The sequence below is a fragment of the Melospiza melodia genome, chromosome 1, assembly GCF_035770615.1.
Source record: "Melospiza melodia melodia isolate bMelMel2 chromosome 1, bMelMel2.pri, whole genome shotgun sequence".
Taxonomy (NCBI): domain Eukaryota; kingdom Metazoa; phylum Chordata; class Aves; order Passeriformes; family Passerellidae; genus Melospiza; species Melospiza melodia.
In genome coordinates, this window is record NC_086194.1 from 142,826,070 (window position 1) to 142,842,737 (window position 16,668).

The 16,668-nt window shown below is 34.8% G+C and overlaps 1 long non-coding RNA gene across 2 annotated transcripts; it reads left to right on the forward strand.

Moving 5' to 3' along the window:
• Window positions 1–10,059: 10,059 nt before the first annotated feature.
• On the forward strand, window positions 10,060–16,309 carry LOC134430439 (uncharacterized). Of its 2 annotated transcripts, none has more exons than XR_010030818.1 (3): window positions 10,060–10,212; window positions 14,281–14,508; window positions 15,112–16,309. It is a non-coding gene; the product is annotated as an uncharacterized LOC134430439 (long non-coding RNA). The 2 variants fall into 2 exon arrangements; XR_010030819.1 differs by having other exon boundaries at window positions 14,284–14,508.
• The last annotated feature ends 359 nt before the right edge of the window (window positions 16,310–16,668 follow it).

Here is a 16,668-nt window from a genome sequence, read left to right on the forward strand (position 1 = left end):
GATTTTGCTCAGTGTGAGCTGGGGTGCCGGGCCTGGGCCCCTTGGCTTCGGGTGAGCCACTCACTTCAGTAAGGTTTTACGTGGTCTGGACTTTGGATTTAAGAATAAATGCTTTATTTCCTGCCAAATATACAATAAGAGTTAATCTTAGTAAATGATTCTGAGCTTTGCAAATGCTAGAAATACATGTTCATTTAGTGTGCAGGAGTTTTGTTTACAATGGGCATTAAACAGAGGGAATGTCAGTGTAAGAAGAGGTGGACTTAATGGGTTAAAAACTGTGTAAATGTTACTCTAGTTAAATTACAGCTTGTTGTTCAGATGAATACTCTCCACTTCTCATATAGCTTTAAATTATGGACAAATGCTTGCAATTGTGAACTACCTACATTGTGGCTGCCTGTTCCCAGGCTTCATCAACCCTAGCTGTCCAATGGGATTACTGTAAGCTTTCACGGCAGTCTGCCAGCCACTGATCAGAAATTCATATCCCTGGATGTTAGATTGCTCTCTTTATTCCATCCTTGTGATGGCTGTGATTGCTGTCATGGTGTTAGGTTAGAAATTAGCATTTTGTGGCCCAAATTTTGCCATCCAGAACATAATCAGAAAAAAGAGGGTGGGGGGGGGGGGTGGGGGGGGATGGAAATCAAAGAATAGTAATTTCATCTGTCAAAGAAGGGAAATGCAGTGTTACCATGATACAGATGTCTACGAAACTTAGGTCAGGAAATGTTGTGGTATTTATGGTCCTATTTGGTGAATGCTTAGGCAGGTGGTGTTTTTTTTGTTACTGCAGACCACTGTTCATAGATTAATGCTTTACCTCTGATAAAACAACAAAAAAAGAATAAATAAATAAAAATCCATCAGATAGGTGGGGTTCAGAAACTCTTAAATTAAAAAACACAAGGGTCTATAGCAGATACTTTCAAGGACATGCTGAATTAATCACAAGAGGCTGGTTAGCAGGAGGTCAGAGAAAGACTTCTTAGCATCATTTTGGGTCATATGTCTAGAGGCGATGGCAGTACGTATGTGCTGTATTGTAATATCCCCTTCCTGGTTTTCTTGTCTCAGAAAAGGCTGAACACACATTACATAGGGCTCTTGAAAGGAAAGAGACACTGGCAAAAATCAGCAGTTGGGAGTTTTTTTCCATGTTGTTAAAAACTGAGTCGTGTCTGACTGGCTGATTTAAATGTGCCATTGTTTTTTATCAGATTTGTACTATATTCAGCATATTGTATCCCTTGCATTTTGTTTTCTAAATGTGTTATATCTAGTGATACAAAGGTGGTGATTAAACAGCCCAGTGGTAGTCAGTGATAGATTTAATGAACATTTATTATTGCTCTAAATAAAGATTTCTCTATTAATCTGTTTCAAAACAATTCATCAGGGCTTATTACAGAAAATTATGGAAAACCACTGTTTAAAATTTAGTGTAGAGATATGGTTAGGTCCTTAAAGGTAGCTTGTTATCCTTTTTAGGCAACTCACAGACATGCTAATTTTTTCTGTCATTAGCACTGAACGAGCTGGAAGGATTCTGACATGCGAGGTGCACAGATTCTGTTAGGAGCCTTGATTTTTATCCACCCAAGCTTATCCGTCATCTTTAATCATGCAAAAAGCAGGATTACTTAATCATTTCATTTTATTGAAAAGAAAAAGAAAGATTTACATTAAAATGATGACATGCAAGAAAAAAATAAATTGAAAATGATTATGAAGAAAATGTAACATAGAGACTAAAGCTCCATTGGTTCTGTGATGCTCATTTAAAGCAATGATCTAGTAAAGCCAAAGTATAAAAGTAATGATAATGTTAGCAGTGGAAGTATAAGCATCTCTGCATTTTTATCTGCATTCTGACATGAGGTGTGTAGATTAGAACAGATATATAAGGAAGATACATTTTTTTCACCTAAGCTGTATTTATTCCTTGCATTAAGTTGCATCTTTGTCTGAACTAAGTGCATTTTAACACACAAATGTTAAGAGGCAAAACATACTTGCATGTTCACAAGCACTTCGGTATGCATGTGCCTGCCTGTTAATCTTTCTGTATAGAATATACAAAAAATTATACTGATTTTGAGACTATCTATAAAAAGAATTGATTTAGTGCAAGTGTGAATATTATTTTGGAGATAAAATTAACAAATTATTCATGAATGCCTTCTGTAGCTTATGGATCTTAGACATTGCATTTTATTCTGCACCTGTTCTAGGTTTCATGCACTTAATTTAACGTATTCCTTTTTTGTTTGTTCTCTTTACACATTTTGAATAGTCTTTTAAGATAATTCATTTTTTTTCCTGATACAAAATTTATGTCTAGTCATATCAGAATTAAGGTAGTAAAAGAGGTGGAGAAAAATATACTTGCAAACTTTCAATGCCACAAAACCTTTGTTTAGGAAACCTATCACAGTTTCCAAAAGAAAGTTTGTTAAAGGAGAAAACAAGGGCATATTTTTATATGTGAATATATACAAGTGGTGTATTTCATCAAAGAAAATTTATTAAAAGCACCACAATTTCAGGTTTTGGTCTGATATTTACATAAAATTGTGCATTAAACACAAGTAATTACATTACAAATCAATATTTATCAATTAGGTCATTAATAATTCATTCTACTGTACTAAGTTGAGTGAATTTAAGGTTGAATACTCTAGTATCAAATTCTTTTAGGTACATAAACAATTAATGAAATCTGAAAAGTATCAAAATTTTTCCTTTAATATATAACATTTCTAAGTCTTGAATATTCATTTTATTTAGAAAAGTAAAAAAGAGAAAACAAAGTTCAAGTATTTTTTCACCACTGCGAGAATCATGTATTGTTATTAGAGTTGAAAGCATAGAAATAAGAAAAAGAACAGGGAAGATAAAAAAAGGTGTGTAGAAATCTATTTCTCTTCAGTTATTCCCTTTCTGACATTAGCTCTGGACATTGCTTGGCTGTAAGAGCTGACTGTTTGGAGAGGCAACCTTCTAGCAGGAGAGAAATGGTTAAAAATTCCATGGGGAAAAAGGAAAAGATTAGGAATCCCTAACTGCAAGAACAAGGCTTTTTCTTATGTTGTTCCTGAGTTCTGAAAGGATGTAGTTATGATTACAGAAAAAAAAATTGTCTATAAGGAATTTATCCTTCATATAGATTCCTCCTGTTTGTCTAAATACTCTCTATGCTACCATGGACATTTTAAATATTTGAGATTTAAAATACCTGCATATAGGTGAAAAAAAACCCAACCAAACCACAAAAACAAGCGGAGCCCCCCTGTCTCAAAAGAAACAAACAAGCTAACTAACAAACTAACTAAGCAAAACTAAAACAAAACCGGTTTTATTTTTTAAAATATATTCTATTTTTGCTCTTCCTGAGTGCATCCATCTGTCTTAAAATTTCACAAATCTTCGAAATTGAACTGGACTCTTAGTGATATATTTTAATGTAGGACAAATGTCAGCATTCTGCACAATAAATCTAACATTTTTGGGCACAAGAACAATGGATTTGTACATTTTCTTCTAAGAAGAAAAGATAATATAAGGGATTTTATACAATATACAGATACTTCCCTGTAGTGAAGAATTAAAGTCAACTTATTTTATACATGTAAACTGAGTAATACACTGAGGATAAAAAAGAGCCTTTGAACAATAAATTTTCTTCCAAACTAAGTAATCTTTCTATATTTCTGTAAATTAACCTAGACAGTACTTATACTATATAGTTTATATAACCGGTCTTAAGTTATCTTCCTGATTGATTCATACGACTTTCCTTAGTACGACTAAATATATTTTTCTCACTTTTTCTTTTAAAGAAGTGGAAATAATTTTCTTTCTCTCTCTTTCTTTTTTTTTTTTTCCAAGCTGACAAAGGTTATTCTTATGGCGTGATCCTTCTTTAGATGTTGAATTAATGTTTTTTTGATCGTTGTCCCGAAAACAAAATTATTTACTGAAAAGAATTAGGTCTGATCTTATACTGACTTATTTGCATGCTTCTCAAGCTGTGTCCTTAAAAGACCTGCAGATGCATGTTTACAATTTGAGCATTTGCTTATCCACTTGCAAAATATTAACAGTATTTTGCTATTTTGGATTCTATTAGAAAACTCATATTTAACAAATAAATTGGATTGTGCGATATTGGCCATGCTGTAACCTGAAGAATCTTCTTTTTATTTCTTTTTGTGGATGGATTTTTGTATTTGAAATTGATTTTCTTAGTATTTTTTGAAACTTAATTTTATCGATACTGGAAGTCTTTTAAGTGTTCATTGATTCCAGATAAATTATAGTCATAGTACCGAAGGCAGATGTTTATTATTTGTTACATGAAAGAACACGAAAGTCTCATTCAGTTGTTAGAAATAATGAAAGCATAGTAGTCAAAACGAGCAAAGATGAGTGATAAAAAAACTGGACGGGATTTTAGTCACTATGACCTTTAAGCAATAGGTGGCAGTGTTACCTAAATACTCTTGGCTTTGTACTGGAAAAGAATGGGAGGACTTAGGAAGGCACAGGACATTTGTTTTACTTGTACATAATTGCAGATTTGTGCAAACAAATTTCACATCATTAAGGACGTTTTCTAAAAGTTCTCCTTTAAATTAAATTCGGTATCCACTATAACCTAAAAGACCCACATTTTTATGTTTTCTGATTTATTAGTTGTAACACAATATTGAAATCTAATATATTCTTGTCTGAAAAACAAGAACATTTTTGCTACTACATGCTGTATTTGAAAATGTGATTCATCTTAACTTCATTACATATTTATGGTAATAAACACCAAGCATACTTTTAGAAAATATTTTACAGAATATACTTTTCTAGTTTATAACAAATTTATAAATTTAGGACCTAGTTAATAAAGCTTATAACACATAGTGCTTCTTTAGAGATTACAGTATAAACTTTATGAATTCTTTTCATATGTATAGCACAGTATCACAGAATAGACCTGCACGAAAATACAAATACTGTTTCCCTCTTTATGTACAAGTAGACAGTGATTTCCACACCTGAAAAGCATGCAATAACAAAAAAAAAAAAAAAAAAAAAAAAAGAAAGAAAGAAAGAAAGAAAGAAAGAAAGAAAGAAAGAAAGAAAGAAAGAAAGAAAGAAAGAAAGAAAGAAAGAAAGAAAGGCATTGCTCATCAAAATTGATGCCTTAATATATAATTTCTAAACCGAGAATGCCAATACACATACATTCGCTTAAATATAAAATGTTTCACAAAATGCAATATTGTACATTACAATCAAAACCAATTCATTTATGCCATTTTGGTCTTCTGAGTGTTACTTATGTATATCTCATCATATAATAATTAAAATACATACTGACCAATGCAGGAGCCATATTCCATACCATGTGTTCTACCTCTAGGATACAGCTTTCATACAGTAGCAGTTCCAAGGGATGTGTTCATCAGTGTGTGATAGAAACACTATGCAGTACTTTTTTGCAGTTTGAAGCGGGGTGAGGGGGAGAGGACTTGTACAGCATGTAGTCTTAGTTTGATAATTACACCTTATCTATTTACTATGGTTTATTTATCAGTTTTTAGCTTTAAAACAGGATGTTGCTTGTAAGGGAGCGAATAAATGATAATCATGCTAGAGAAAGGAGATAGTGATGGATAGGAGCAATGATGAAATGTGTCTGATAGGGTAGTTTTCTTCTGTACCACCATTTCGTTGCTGCTCTGGGATTACAGCAAAATGGTGGCTACTTATATTTTATGGAAAATGTAAATTTTATGGTAACCTTTCTATAGACTTCAAATTGCTTCTCCCCTCCATCCCTATTATACTGTTTTGTTAGAATGAGTGCATGGTTTGCCTTCTGAATCTTATAGCACTAGAGAAAAGGAAAAGCTCACTTGCAAAATTCTGCATTAGCAATAAAGACTTCACTTACATGTGATTAAACTAAAGCATAATCAGAAGGAAAGATCATGTTTTCTTACATCTACAGATAAGATACTAAACGGCCAGAGGTAAATACGATCTGGAGTGTATTCTTGTTTTGCACAGCACAGAGCTGCTATAGCTGAGGCAGTTTGCGACTCCTTCTTGGTTTTTGGGGTGAAATTTAGTCTGTACTATCAAAAAATGCGACTAAGTAGCAGATCTTAAGAAGGAAAAAATAGATAAAGTCCTAAGGCTTTGCTTTTTAGCCTCTTTGTTTTTCTGTTCCAAATAGTTGACATGGCATGGAGTGACTAAACTGTCTTGTAAAAGATGCCCTTATCTACTGTCTTGGGCAGGGTAAGGTGCTGCAACAGTACCTTACTGAAACAGCTTTGGGGTTTTGTCACTTTCCAGAAGGATGTTACTTGCGAGAATATGAGTTTTCCCAAGTATCTATAGAAATGAAAATAATTAGAAAGCTTTGGTCTAAATATGATTTTCTTGTTAGCTACACGTGTTAAAATACAAAGAATGCAGGAAAACAAGAAGCAAAGGGAAGTGAGCAGAACCAAATTAAGAAAACTAAACCAAAGGAAGAGTTACGAGGACTATTCCTATACTGGCTTTTACTTAAATTCTAAAGGAAAGATAACTTATAGAATACTTTCTCTCTGAAATTACTCTTTTATAGTTAAAGCATTTAAAATATGGGGAATTTGTAAGACACAATTTTATCTCTCTCCAGATATATATTTAAAATTAAATTTATGTAGTATTACGTAAAATTTCCTTGCTGAATTTTATGTTCTTGTTGTAAGCTAACTCAGCTCTGAAGCTGTGACTTTAAATGTAGAAAAATAATCAAATATTTTTAAGAATCAGCTTCCAGAGACTTGTTGCACTGTTTACCAGGTGGATACAAGTGAAGTGATAAAGTACGAATTTAAAGCATGTCTTAAGAGAGTACATGCACTGGTACCACCTATTTTTAAGGAAACCGGTTGTTCTGCTTGCACAGCAACCTTTCTTCCTTTTAACTTCTTCACAAACTATTAAATTTGGCATAGTGGTGGCTGCATACACACACACGTATCCATGTGAAAATACACCCTCTCTCTGGGCATACTGGTTGGCTACGAGCAGCAGGGGTGAGTGGTTGCTGGAGTTGCTGTGGCTGTGCACAGACCCAGCTCCCCTGTGAGCACATCCTGCCAGCTGGAGCCAGGAAAGGCGCTGCTCTCCCAGTGCTCCTCCACCTTGCACCTCGCCCTCCACGCGTTTCACGCACCTGAAATGCTCGGGGTAAACGGGGACTCGCAGCGTGGGGCAGACGCAACCTTGCTCTGGATCATTGCGGAGGAGCGCTTGCGTTTAAACCTCAATATGCCTTGTTTTTTTTTATTTTTAAATTATGTTGCCCTGAAATGCTCAAACGTATTTGAATGGAGGTTTTAAATGTAAAAATGGCAAGGATATCAATATTTTTACGATATAGTCATAAGCTTTTTGTTATAACACGACTATTTGTTGCTGCAGTTTCTTATAAATAACTTGAAAATTGGCAACATTGCTAGGGAGTATCACGTTAGGAAATCATTATATTTTATGCCTAACAAAAAAAGCACTGATCTCAAACTACATGACTTTACTTAAAGTTAGATTGATTTTTTTTCCTTTGTAATTTGTTTATTTTAGTTGTTCATTTACAGGCTAAGATTAGAGTACTTTGAAGTTCTATACCAAATGAAATAACGTCCTGGAAAAACCTAAAAATACATTTTTTTAATTTTACATATTTAAACAGAACCGATGTGCATCACACTTTGATTTTAATAAAAAAACCATAAACCTAACCCCACTTACATAAATGTCTTAATCGTTCAGTATTATTAATCACACTCTAAAATATAATTTTACATCCTAACTATTCTACTTAAAACTGCTAAATAATAACATTCATATTTGTATAATGTACTATAAAGATTTCTTTTTTGTAGAGGATTTCTGCAGTCATTTGGTTTTAAAGTTCCCTGCCTTATATAGAAATTCAACTTTTGGTTCTTAAAAATAAAGGACAAATATATGACAAGCACAAGTTTTAGTGCTGAAACATGTATAATCCTACAAAATTACAGTTGTGCAGATTAACATTGGTTTGATCCAAGCCTGTCAGATTTGTGATGTGATATCTGTTTTCACTGTAAATAAAACTGAAATCATCTGTTTCAGAAGATGTGATTAAAAAGTAATTAAATGCAAGGTTTTATGGCATGCTGCTATAAATTTGTGACTAAGTGTAGGACTTTAAATATAAAGAAAAAATATTTTAAAATCTCAATGAAATATCAACTGTTCATGCATTGTAACAATATTTTTAAAAATTGTTCTAACGTTTTCACATGTATTGGTGTTAAAAGCAAATTTCTTGATTATTTGATCTTTGTGTCAAAAAATATGATAGTCATAAATATACAGGAATGATTCAGAGCATTTGCATTTTCTAATTTCAATCACACATTCAATTAACACATTTTCTAAATTTTACTGCAAACATTGAATAACTCAAAAGTTTTATCCTATCCAAAAAAGCCTAACACCAAGGGAACATTGTCATCCTTTTTATTGAACAGGTATTGCTGGCTAGTCAGTATGGGATAGCACGTTTCATGCCTGCAAACCTGCTATTAATCTTAACTGCTAGTTTATTTTTAATAATGTTTAAAAAAAATTTAGAATAATATTAAACCTTGCAATTTAATATTAATTAAATATTAAATATTAAACCATTTATGTTGCCTCAATTAACTGTTTAAAAACCACAGTGCTTTACTTAATCTCTTCCAAAACAAGGAGTTCAAAAGAATGTTAATTTTGATTCTGAATTTTCAGAAATTATCATATTTTGGTATAATTTTGAGATATCTATGTAGGAACATTTTGGCTCTTCTGCTTTGTTTTACTGTTACAAATTATCTATTCTAAAAATTGCAATTTAAGTTCTTGTTATTTTTAACTTGCTATTTTTCTTGTTAATTTTTTTTTTTTGTCAATTAGGGACCAAATTTTTACTAGATAGCTCAATTAACCCACACCAACAAAATTAATTTCAATTAAAAGGAAAAAAAAACCCACAGAAGACAAACCAAACATTTTTCCTTTCTTTTTTTTTTTTTTTAACTTCTGATGCTGGCAAAGATAAAAGCTGTGCAATTACATCTCAGCAGCCAGAATGCTGAATTTCATTAGATTTGTCAATCAGAAACCTCAATTTACTTGCTCAGTTTCATAAAATTTAGAAGCAAGGAACAGAATGGTAACCTAGTATTCTCTCTGTATGGCTGCAAAAATATTTCCAGCCTGTTTATTTATTTGGTAGTGTTTTGGCCAGTTATTTTAAAATTGGCTAGCTGTGGCCTACTCTTTGCTCTCCAGGGAAATTTTTCTATTGGTTAACTCACAGTCAGGTTTTTCTTTTTCCCCTACTGATATATTCCCTTTATTAATTTCCTCCCATTACTCCTAGTTATACCTCCTTTTACTATGCTAAATAATTCCTTTTATGCTAAATAATTCCTTTTTTCCATTTTTGAGTTATCACTCTGTAACATTGCTGTTCTCCTTTTTTTATGGAAACTGTCTCAAATTGGCAAGGTCTAAAATATGCCGAGTTCAATCTGCTATAAAGGACTTTATTGACAATTACTATAACTTAAACACAGTCCTGCTTTAATAAGCTCATGCTAAAACTGAAGTTTGAATAATTTTTGTTAACTGAAGCAAGAAATCTATTAAAAGGAGCCCTCTATTTTGAACTGTTTTGTAGTGATGTAATGGGGCCAAATGATTAAGCATAGCTTAGATAGCCAAAATCCTCTGGGTCAAATTACCCTGTCTGCTGAGAAGCACAACAGGGCTGACAGAAACACAGATGCAGGACAAATGTTTCTGGTAAGAGGAAGAAAACTATTACAAGCCTGTCCCCTTTTTCCAGGGTTGAAGCTAATTTTGCTCTGCTCTCCTTCCCTCTTTGCATTTTCCCGAAGGCTGGAGACTGCCCAGTGCTGAAAGCTCTGGACACCCTCTCCCAGAGCATCCTGTCTGAGGGAGCTGGGGCTGGGTGCTGCAGAGCTGGCATCACTCTGATCCTAGCTGGAGGAGAGCTGCACGGGCTCATTCACTGCCTGTGCCTGCCGAGCAGAACCTCCTCGTGCCCAGGGTCCTGCAAATGACTGAGCCATCGAGGAGGAAACATGCTGCACAGTGAGTAGCATCTGCAGACAACTTTTCTGACAGGCTTTGATCAAACTCCATGCCTGGAACGGCCCAGCTAGGGGACGGGGACAGCAGTTCTAGGCCAGCAGCCACTGCAAAGGGAAATGACAAGGTGGGCTGCATGTAAAAAACGCCTTCCTTTTCAAACAAGGTAGCAGGCTGCCCAGTAAATCTCATGGAATGTTGGGAAAACTTGGATAGCAATAGATAAACGTAGATAAAGCGTGTCTAGTTTTCTGAACTCTCTTCTATCTCTGCTTCTTTTCCCTGGAGAGACCCCTAAATTTAGTTAGAGACTTTTACACCAGCGGGCTGACAAGGATGAAAACCCCTGCAGTGACGCTGTGCTGCTGCATGCTGCCACCATGGCCACAGCAGGAAGGCTTCTGCTCCCTGGCACCGTGCACACGACATCAGTGACTCCCCATTTGCATCAGGGCTGCTTCTGCAAAACAGCAAGTGCATTCTACCCAGGCTGCTGTTAATGGAAGCTCAGGGCTCATTCCCTTTGACATGCCAGACATGCTTTAAGACTACCTGTGCATGCTTAAATGGCGTTTAGGTGTTTTTCCCCTTCAGCTAGTTATCTTTGTAAAACTTTGGTTTCTGCATCTGAAAAGACTGGGCCCTCAAATGTGTGTTGTTTATTTATTTTATTCTATTTAATTCTCTAAACAGCTGTGAATTTTTACAAAGCCTTCAGTGTCGTAGCAATGGCTGTATTTAATACATTATGTTTCCTGATCATTGTATTAGTTCTGATAAAAAGTAAGTTTTCTCAGATTCATCTTATTTTGCAGTTTAAATCTTCTTTTGGAATATTTTATCTTGTCTTGCAATATGATCTCTTGCTGAGAACACCTGAAAATTCACAGAATTTAATGTAGGCAAAAATCCTACAAGTACTGGAAAATAGTTACACAAAAAAAATTCATTTCCTTTATATCTTGATATAATTTGTTTTAAACTATTCTGCAGTCCCTTGGAGCATGCAAAAGCGCTCCATGTAAACAAGTCCCTCTGCTCTTGTTCTTTAGACTGTAGTGAGGCTGCTGAAAGATTTGAGTGATGGTGCAATGCTTTAAATTAAATATAGATTTGGGGTTCTGAGCCTGCTGAGTTGAGTGCTGTAAACACTGGAGGACCAATCAAAACAAACATAAGTGACACAAGTGATCTTCATTGAATCATTTGGCATTTCTCTTGACTTGTTTAGAGACAAATGCTTTTTTTTTCCTTTGGTGCAATATTGTTTCTAGATCTACTCTGAATTTTCATTTACACGGAGTACATCGCAAGTTAAATAGCATGCTTTTACCTTGAGCCTCTAGTTAAAAATGTAAAGCATGAAGCAAGGGAGCTGTGGCATTTGGAGGCTCTGTATTCCATTTGTGATCAACTGTGCTTTCTGTTTTACAGTATCCTTGCTCCATCATGTGCTGTTTATGAGTAAAATTTCCAACTTGAAATTGCTGTGGTGTGGCTGAGAAGAGAAAAGCATAATGTGCACATGTGTGTGTGTGTGTGTGCATGTGTGTGTGTATTCATTAACATTTGGGGTAGCAGGTGTTGAGAGCTCTTTTTCCTTGAAATGAATACATTTTGCATCAGTGGAAAGCACTGAGACATCTTATGCTGCATTCTTTTGTGAGCAGCAGCTTAAGATTCTTTTATTGCTTCACTAGAAGAGGACCAAGCCAAGGCCCTTCTCCAGTGCTAATAGCTCCAGAATGTTGCTCAGCTAAGTGCTGAAGAGAGCTTGTATGCTGAAAACATTTCAGTTACCAGAGAAAAACAGAAACAAAAAAATCCTCAAATTTAAAAACATTTTAATTGCTCCTGAAGCAGGGATAAGAGGGTCAAAATGCCATCTTTCAACTTTATTTTTTGAGTGCAGATACTCATTGGAAAGGTTGGACTTGAGCTGGAAGACTAAATGATTGTGTAAAGATATGTTTTTTCACTTCTATCATTAAAGAGCCAGGAGGCATAGCAGAGAAGCCCATGGAAGGCTATTTATTTATTATTTTTTCCTTCTTGCTCTGTGAAGGAGCTTGACCTTTCCAGTGGTGTTGATCTGGTCCTTTCAGAGGCCTTTTGCATATGCAGTGATCATGTTCACTATTAAAAATGTGACTAACTGTGGAGAATTTCCTTTTTTAGCTGCTGCAGAAAAATATGCTCCTTTGTCATAAAGGGAGACTACGGAGTAAAATAAAGATTGGGCCATTTCAACACCAATCACTTATTTATGTAGTATAGAATATCAACACACAGAAATAGGGAAATAAGAAACAACCCATGCAGAGGTGACTTTAGGAGAGAATAGACTGAGATGTTAAAAAATAAACAAACCAAGTCACTGATGAGAGTGATGCTTAATACAAAATGCACCTTTCCCCTTTGAAGGGCAACATCGCACACCTGGAATGTCTCAAACGGGCTGAGAAAAGAAAGACTAGTTAGTGGCCAAGAACACCCTGATGTTCTGTGCTACAAATTGAAAGTGAAGGTTACTTTATTGTAGACTTTATCTTAAAGCAGTAAAACGGGTAGCTGCAGCTACAACTGAAAGTATTGATTTTGTAATTTCAGCAAATTAAGAACAAGACAGGAAACCTATTAAACCTTTCCACTGATTGCCAGGGCACTTTTTGGTGATGCTGGTGCTGACATTAAAATTACATGCGCCTGTCTCTTTAAAGCCAAATATATACATTTTACAGAAGATAGTGCCAGCTAACATGCTGAAAAGGGATCTTTATAAATCTGTGTAATTTCACATTTCAGATGTGAAACTTTTGAAGCCTGATGACATGAATGTCAAGCAGCACATCTAAAATTTTCATAAATTATGGTTCATGTTAGATGTGCTTTCATTACATTTTAATAAATTAAAATTTTCACAAAGCCAGATTTTTTATAATAATAGCAAAGATTGTAACGCTAGTAATAGCATTATCTGTCAGAACATTATGAGTAATGATTATGTAAAAATCTATGTAACAAAGGCTAACAGAAGAAATGATCAAATTATATTCTTCTGTATCTTGTATAAAACAAGTTATTTTATTATGGTAGCAAAAAACCAACTTCTCTTAAAGCAATATTTAAATTACTTTTTAAAATCAGTGTAATTAAATTCATGTGAATTACAATAGTTAAGATCACTTGTTTCATAAAGGATTGTTTTAAACTTTTGCTTTAATATTACTAAGTATAAATTAAAGAGCTGTGTCTTTTAAAAAGATAGTATTTCTAATAGTCCTTAGGAAGAATGGGGCAGAGGAAGGAAAATTATACCTGAATCTGCTCTGAACAACTTATAAAGATGTAAGTTTCCAGTTTATCCAATTCATAAATATTTTGTTTCATCTGAGCTAGTATTTGGCATCATTCCAGTGTGTAAACAAGCTTCGGTTTTGCACACACAAATCTAATTTACAGGGAAGCCATCATCTGCATTTACCGTAGTAGCCAGCAGTTTGTGATGTGCCTGTAACAGAAATGCACAGTGATAGAGGAGGAGGTGGGAATGTAAACTTCAAAAGAGATTGGATTTGTAACAACAAAGGCACTCTTAAAAAGTGTGGGGGAACACTGCTGAGAGACTGTGAGCCAAAAGTCTCCATCAGAATGGACTTCAGGAACTTGTAGCAGATATTTACACCTAAACGTGAATGAGAACTCAGAAGCTTAGGTTGCCTAGGGAAGCCTCAAAATAGTGTATGAAAATGAGTGTCAGGTGTGAAAATATGTATCTAAAGATAAAGGTGAGAATAGGTGAAGTGAATTTAGTAGTCAGAGAGATCTGAAATAAGTAGGAGGGCAAACCTAAGAGGAGTGCAGAGCTTCAAACAAATGAACAAAACCTTTTTTCTCTGTTGAAGGGGAAATGCACATGGGCAATGCTGGAGTGCTCTAACCACCCCTCCAAGCCCAGCAGAAGCTGGGATAGCAATGATTACTCTTTCCTGCATTGTCTCTTCAGCTTCCCAGGAATGCACATGCACGCCTTATTGTACAGACCAATATCTTTTCTCTTTGTTTTCACAGCAGATATGCCAAGCTATCGATGCCTGCCAAAGTGGATACTGCACATTACATATTGCAAGCATATTCAGATAACACCTATAACTCCACAAAAGCATTGGTGCTTTATTCTACTGCAGAGGCAGAAAATTACAGAGACATCCACCTCCAACGCTCGTCATAATCTGGGACTTCACTGAAGCTGGAGCAAAGACTGTGAAGAGAAGAAAGATGCAGTAACAGTAACTACAGGTGCACACTTAGGTTATTCACTGTGGCCTGTATACTTACAGGTGGCCACCAAAATAACCACGCCCAGAGGGTTATGATTTGTAGGGATAGAGGAAAAGGGTAGGTTTTGAAGGAGGAGTCTAAAGGGATAAAAATCAGTAACTGCTTGAGAGATGCTACTTTATTTGGTACAGGGTGGCTTCAATAATCCAAGAAGAAGCTTTAACCTACCTTGCTTGAATTCCTTCTGGCCATTTGACAATGCTGAGATTTTATTAAACCTTCTGTGAGTTTGAGCCTTCTGATTTTTTATCTTTGAACAGCCTTTCTTCCTACTAAAGGTTGTTTTCTCCCATACCTGTAGCAGATACTCACTACCAGCCACTCTCCTGCAGAGTTATAATTTTGCCAGAGTTGTGATTAGTGGTGTTTCAACTTAAATTAAATACAAGGCTTCCAGGTTTTATTTTAGATTTGTCAGGACTCTTAACTGCATTTAGTTTTTTAATGGAATGTTCCAGTTTTGAACTGGAACACATGCATATATATGTTTTACTTATTCATATGTGTACTTATGCAATTAAATACAAATATGAACTAAAATCTCCCGTTTATTGGTTTCAGGAAGGTGAAAGAGCAAAGAATGACTGTGTGGTGGAAGGTGCAACCTAAAGTGTTCAAGTCTGTCCTTTACTTGATTTAAAGTGAAGATTAGAACGTCGGTCTTCAACATCCAGAGAGAAGACCTAAAATTTAGACTGAAATAATGCCTAATAATTTTTTTTCTGCCGTACAAGAGATGGATGGAAACATAAACAAGAAGAACTAGTAGCCAAGTAATGTGGAACAGTTACTGGAATGTTGCACAAAAACCATAATATAGAGCGGTATGTAAGTCTGCCACAGTCCTGGGAAGGGCCCTCATTAAAATATTTTTTATGTTATGCTGCAGAACTTGCTTTTCATATGAAACACTTGGAGAATCTGGCTTATGACCCAAGACAAAATGAGAAAAAAATATGAAATATCCCAAAATGTTGTAATGTAGGAGAATCACATCCTGCACACCTTTACACTAGGAGAATTGAAGGATTTGTGACACTTGTGAATCCATGCTCCAGAATGGACATCTGCACACTGGAAAACACTGATCCTTTTTAAAATTTGATTTTTGCCTTGAAGCCTGTCCAGAAGCACAGAAACGGAATTGTCCAAAGGTCACTCAAAATTGTATCAACAAGTGACAAATCTTTGGCAGTGAAATGTTGATTTTATGGAAGGTGATTGCAGACACCAATGCCTCAGTTTCTTAGTGTGTTGTACATAAAAAGAGCAAAATTCATTTGCATAGTCAAGTTTATGTACCTGGAAATGTGAATGAGTTGGAAATATATCTACTGATGCGATACCAACATGAAGCTTTCAAGGGCTGATTTTCAGTACACATACAGTGAAAATAAACTTATATTTGAGGGTTAAGGAAGTCAATAAAGTTTAAGTTTATAAGACTTGTTGATAACAGGACTATGCTAAGTGAAGTTGCAGGAAACATTGGAATGCTTTTAATAAATTGTATCATTTTAGACTTAGACCTCAATGAAATGTCTCACTGAATTTCACAGAAATTGTGTAAAAATAGCAGAAGCAAAATAAGTTCTTAGAAATGTAAAATAAAGAGAGAAATAAAGAATTTAAACCACCTGAAACAGGTTGCTGAACTGACTAAATCACCATTCTTGGATGATGTCACCAAAGTAGATGAACACAGATCTATAATAAACTTCATATCAATAATAGATTTTGCACTAGAGATTGTGATTTTTTTTTTTTGCAGAAATTGAAATAGAATATAATTACAAATTGTGATAAGAAAAATAGGAAAAGAGAAAAGACAATTCTCATATATTATTTTCTTCTGAATACAGTGTATACATTCACATATAATAAATACAGTAGGTACTGCCTGTTGGAGTCTGTACAGTATTTTTTATTTTATGAGTTCTGATTTTCCTTGCTTTGTTTTTTCACCTAGGTAAGCAAACTGATAGGAAACAAGTGGTCCTTTAGGAAGAATTGACTTTTTCATTGAGAAATCATTGAGTGCTAAATACACTTTGATGACCTGAAAAATGTTTCTAAGGATAACAGAAGGGAGAAATCTTTTGAAGTTTAAAGACAATA